This window comes from Zingiber officinale, chromosome 2A, assembly GCF_018446385.1.
Source record: "Zingiber officinale cultivar Zhangliang chromosome 2A, Zo_v1.1, whole genome shotgun sequence".
In the NCBI taxonomy this organism is placed as follows: Eukaryota; Viridiplantae; Streptophyta; class Magnoliopsida; order Zingiberales; family Zingiberaceae; genus Zingiber; species Zingiber officinale.
The window spans coordinates 96,475,488-96,481,712 of NC_055988.1; positions in this window are offsets into that span (position 1 = coordinate 96,475,488).

A 6,225-nucleotide genomic window follows, 5' to 3' on the forward strand; every position below is an offset into this window, starting at 1 on the left:
CTTGGTCAGATTCGTCGTCTTCCGAATCAGACATCGAAGCCTTCTCAGGGTTAGCGCTAATGGCTAACCATCAGATAGAAGAAGAGTCAAGCTCAGAGATGAGCATAGATGAAGGGGGAGGAACATCATCAGCAGAAAGCAACAATGAAGGGGGAGCGTGTAACGACCCAATTTTCCCCATTAGGAGTTTTAAACGTTCTTAAAAATATTTAGAAATACTTTTAAAATATTCTAGAGATTTTTAGAAATTTTTAGAGTATTTTTATGAAATTTTTGGAGGTCGTTTGGTATTTTTACCAAAAGAAAGAAGTTTTGACAAAAAATGTCCAAGCTGAGGCTCGAACCGGCAACCCCTGACCTGAGCAAAACCCAGCTAACCAACTGGGCTAGCAGTTGTTACTTGATCAAATAAAGGAAGAATTTTATTTAAGTAATAGAAGTTAATAGCAAGAAATAATAGGAAGAAAAATGGTTGCAGCCGAGAATCGAAACCACGACCTTTTGACTCGGTTAAAACCCGACTGACCAGGTGTTCAGCCGTCGGTTCTGTTTAGAAAAGGTAGGAAATTTTACTTAAGTTAACAGAACTTGGGTAATTAAAAAGGAACTTTAGGGCCGAGAACCCTAATCGCTCTTTCCCCTTCTTCTCTTTGCGCGACGCCGTTCCTCTTCTCGGGCGAAACCGCAGCAAGCATCTCGGTGTCTCCGGCGGCCGGCGAGCACCCCTCTCCGTGAAGTCTTCGCACCATCGAGCCCCTCTCGTTGAGAAGAGCAAGTGGGCGCAAGGGGAGATCGAGAACTTGAGTTTTCTTCAAACCCTAGCAGCTCCTCTTCCCGATTTTGAGTCCAAGGATAGGTAAGTGCTTCCTCACCTGCAGTAGGAGTAGCTTTCGGATCTTCGTTTCCGTCTTTATCTTTGAAGTATGTTGAGATGGAATTTGGTTTCCAGTCACAGATTATAGTGGTGTTTTGTTCCTTTTGGATTGCTTAGGAGAATACCTTTGGTTTTGCACGTTTTCTCCTGACATTGAGTTCCGGGTTCTGGTTCTTGATGTCTTAGTTGATGCCGTGACACTGGGTATGCAGAATTTTTAGGTTTTGTGCTTTCTTTTGTTGACGTGACACATAGCAGGAAGAACCACTATTAAGTGCAGATTTTCGATTAAGCTTTACCTAAGTTTTAAATTCCAGCAGATTCAAGCATACCATCATCTTCATGTATCAATTTCTTTTATCGTAATAGCATTCTTTCCTTATGCCTTGCTTTGCTGGAAACAATCCAGAATCTGTAGATGATCTAGTTGCATTTCGTTTGGTTTCTGTGAACATTGTTTGAAGCTGGGATTTTATATAGGATTGCCTCTTGAGATTGTTCGGTTTCTTTGTTGAGGAATTCGATCTCTGGTTTGCGTTGTTGAACCCTTACAATTAAGTTTTATGATACTTGCAAGTTGTTGCATTAGTAAATTTAATGTAGATACTTCACCTAACTTCTTAGGAGTTTTGGAATTATGGAACAATTAGTGATGTAGTATATATTTTATCATGCACTAATAGATTTCATATTCATTAAGTGCAGATTTAGTTTAGTTTCATTAAGCAAATGCAGGTTTAGTTTAGTTTTTAGCATGTACAGCCTTAGTTTTGGGAGTATTCAGTAGAGCATGTGTTACTAGTTTTTCCCATGAAATTTTAGAACATCCACTTTGTTTTTACAGATTTCATTAAGCAGTATAGTGCAGATTTGTTAAGCTTAGGATGTAGATTTGCTTAAAGTATTTAGTTTCTTTAGCAGTACGGATTCAAATTTAAGTTTTCATTCTATAGATTTAGTTTTCGGTTTGAGTTTATGGTTTAGTAAACCAGTTTAGATTATGTTGAAGCATGCTTAAAGAATTCAGATTTTGTTTTCCTTTGATTTATCTATGTTGTAGCATACTTGAAGAAGTCGGATTTGCTTCCTTGCTTTGGATTTCCTGTACAGCATTAGAACGGCTAGAAGTTTAAGAGTAGCTAGTGTGTTTTGTTTTCCTTGCTTCAGATTATCTGTACAGCATTATTTTAGTAGATGACATTTCTTTCGCTTGAACTAAATGACTTGTCTATATTAAGAGGATTTAACGGTTCCATTTAATTCTGTTGTAGCAAGATTTAAGGTTTTAGTTCTAACAAGTTTTAGATTTAGTTTAAGCTTGTATGATATGCAGATTTTCTAGTTTTCATTTGCTATTTTAACAAGCATGAACAACCATGTATTCTAGTGGAAGAATAAGAGTTCTATTAAATTCTTTTAGAAGTATTAACAAGTATAAGACAGATAAAGAAAAGAAAGGAAAAGGCCAAGGCTTTAAGTATATTCCGAAGTCAAGACTTTAGGGATTTTGGCACACAAGGTGCTAAAGAAAATGCCGAGACATTATATATTAGAAGTATTAAAAGATAACAAGTATTTTACTTTTATCAGTGGCACTGTACTGGACTCTCAGGTTGGGCTCCCATAGTCGTCCCTAGGTTTAGATAACCTAGTATGCAGGACCTCAGTAGTCCTTGGGCTGGGCTCCCATAGTCGGTCCCTAGGTTTAGATAACCTAGTAAACCCTACTAGATTCGGGACCAGCTATCTCGGGTCTAGTTAGGGATGCGCGCATAACAAGTACAGTTGTCGGGCCCAAGAAGAAGTTGATTATTATTTTGAAGTATTATAAGTATAAGTTTTTGAACAAGTAAAGCAAGCTTTATATAAGTATAAAGCATTAAAGAATAAGTTTTAAACAAGTGAATTAAAGAATAAGTTTAGAACAGATGAACTAAGTTTCACTTTGTTTTAAAATCAGCAAGTTGAGTTTTCTTTTATGCTAGCATGTTATTTAGATTAGCTTACTGTTCTTTGCTATTAGAAGAGCATGAGTAGTTTTGCAGGTTTAACACTTCAGTATGTTTGTTTATTTACTAGTAGATGAGCAGGAGTAGATTTCCTTTGAGCATTCTGTTTTAGTTTTCAGTATATTCACATGCATATCGAGTTTTGTGAGTTAGATAGCGCTTATTAAGTAATTTTGCTTATAGATTGCATTTCCTCTTACTGCAGATACAGGAAAGGAAAAGATATAGAAAGGAAGGCGACAAGGAGGTGTTCGAAGGATGTGTGATGCCAGGACTATGGAAGCCTTGGGACTAGGAAAGAAGTTTTAATTTTAGTTTCCGCATTTTAGTTATTGTAAACATTTGAGTTGTATTTTAAGTTCATGTCATTTGAGATTATTCTGTTTAGATTGCATGTAGGATGAGTTCAGTTTAGTAAGTAGATATTTGTGTGTTTGATACTTATTTAACTGCGTGGGTGTTTGATAAATGTTCCAGCCGCCTGTGGCTGATGTATACTATGCTTGTATCTTGGTTTATGGTCACCGGTACAAGGGAGACTCTGCCGAAATTTTTCGGTAGGGTTTCCTTGTGATTTTAATCATACCGGTTAAGTAGAGTTAGTAGTTAAGTAACAGTCACTCTTAGAGAGTAGTAGAGTATTAAGAAGGGTGGTCGTTACAGAGCGTCACCGAGTCAGGTAAGTTAGGTATGCAATCTAACCCCAACTCAATCTTTTCGCTTTATTAAGTCTCTTTTTAAAGACCTATTCAAATTAGAAAAAGAAAATGCTGAATTGAAATTGAAATTAGCAAAAGCATGTCCACTTGAGATGTACGATAATCTAAAATTAGAAAATGATAATCTAAAATTAGAAATTAAAAATTTAAAAACTGATGCATGCTTAAATAGGTTTCCAAACTCAAAAATAAAGTTATATGGAAAATTAAACTGGTATATAAGAAAACATCAGGGTCAACTTAGAAGGGTGCCCAAGAACTATGTACCTCCTAAATTTTTGAATAACCCTGTAGGAAGGAACCTCTATTGGGTTCTGAAATCTGTGCTAAATTAATTCATTTAATTAAAAGCTTACAGTGAGAAAATTAAACTTTGAGTTTCTTTATGGAAGCTTTATCTAAGGAAATGGTTATTGCTCGAATAACCAAGAAGGCCTAGTGTCTCGCCACGACTTGGAAGCCGAAATATCGAAATAAAAATGTTTAATTAACTTTTTGATAAAAGCATTAAAATTAGAATTAAATAATATTTTGAAAAAGTTTTTAAACATTTCCTTAGAAATTCATTTTTTTTCTCTAGAAAAATGTCTCTTGAAAGTTTTACTTAGATTTTTTTTTCCACTTAGAATTTTTAATTCCAAAAATTTCATTTTACTTAGACATTTTTTAGAAATTTTTCTAACTTAAAAATTTTCTTTGCTAAAATTTTTTCCCTGTTACCTCGTTTTTGCTGTGATCAAAGGGGGAGAGAAAGATACAAGTTTAGAGAAGTACATGTTTAGGGGGAGAGATTTTTTAAAATTAAAAATATTTTTTCTGGTTAACTCTTACTTTAGTAGTTGCAATTTGATTTATTGCAAACTAATGCTTAATATGTTAGTTTAGTAATTTTCCATTAAAATTACTTTTCTGTCTATTTTAACCCTAACTTAAACTTGGGTTGATGCACATCAAAAAGGGGGAGATTGTTGGTCCCCGTAGGTGTTTTGATGTGATCAACCAAGTTGGTTAGGTCCTGTTTTGTTTGATCCCTGTGTCTGAGTGTGCAGGAGCTTAGGAGCGCAGGAAGTCGAGCGGAAGACGCAGCTAGCGAGAAGGACAGCACGGGAAAGGAGCCAACGGGCTCGGTGCGTCCAAAGGACGAGAGAGTTGCGGAAGAGTACTCCGGTGGACGAGAAGAACATATGCGGCGTTCGAGGGACGAGAAGTCAAATGGAAGCCTGACGAGAAGAAGGCCGAAAATTGGGTTCGGGTGAATCCTATTTCGGTTGGCCAGAATCACCCAAAAGAACGGAACTTCGGAAGACGAAACAAAGAAGCAAGCAAGCTGGAAAAAGCTGCTTGCCAGCTTGGAGGCGCCTCCATCAGGCTTGGAGGCGCCTCCAGCTTGAAGGCGCCTTCAATGCCTGTTGGAGGCGCCTTGGACCCAGCATAAGTGAACGTTGAGCTGTTTGGATAAAGTTTTATCCCCTCTCTCGTTGGAGGCGCCTTGTACCCTGTTAGAGGCACCTTGGACCCTCGGGATAAATTTTCCAGGAGCTATATAAAGGCCCCTGGAGCTAGGAAATAAACAACAACTCAAGCAATCAATTCTGTAGTCTTTCCTAGCAACTAGTGAGCGTTTTAAGTGTGTAAAAGGCTTCTCCGCCTTCAACAAAGGATATCTTCTACTGCGCCTTTCTTACTGCCCTGGATTAATAACCCTCTTGGTTGTAACCAGGTTAAATTTCTGTCTCCTTTTATTTCTGCTCTTAATTTTATTATAGTTGCTTTATTTTTAAGTTGAAAGATCCGAGGAGGGTATCGTTTTAATTTTTTTCAAAAGCAATTCACCCCCCTCTTGCCGGCCTCCGCTGCACTTACAACATCTCCTTGACTTCTAACTGGTATGTCTCCTTGACTTCTGACTGTCACGTCTCCTTGACTTCCAACGGTCAGGCCCTACTATTATTCACCGTATCACAAGCCTCCCCCAAGTCTAGTCGAAGGAGGCTCAGGTCCGACTGATTAGACTCAGACCCTGGTTTCATTTATTTCACCATAATGACCTTAAATGTTGCTTCTTTTCCCAGATCCTCTATCGTATAACCTGTGTCACTACTCAATCAACCTAGGAAGAAGGGTCATTTTAACTTCTGCATAAGTTGCTTTTCCCTTCCCCTCTTGTTTAAAAGGAGGTCGATTACCATCCATAGAGTCATACTTTCTTTCTATTGACGCCCCTTACCCATGAATGTGAATTCTGAGTCGAATGAACTACAGCATCTCTATTAACAATTGAATCAGACAACTCAACTTCTTACCCAATGGGGTGCGGCCTTAGCCGAGATGACGCAGGATAGAGATCTTCAATCTTCTCTTCGTTGAGAAATTGAGGAACTTTGGTTAGCTGCTAAATCTCGGGCTCAGGCTAAAGTAGTGTTAAAACAGAAAACTTATTTAGACATGGAGAGCCAAGCCCAATTCCTGATCTATTTGAAAGAGAAACATGCCTCTTCCATAGCCCTTCTTCAAGAAGAAACCCGACTCAAAGAGGAAACCATTGCTCAACAACGTCGCATTATTCAGTCCACCAAGGCGGAGCTCATTCAGGCTCGAGCTTATCTGGAGCAGGCAGGTCAAG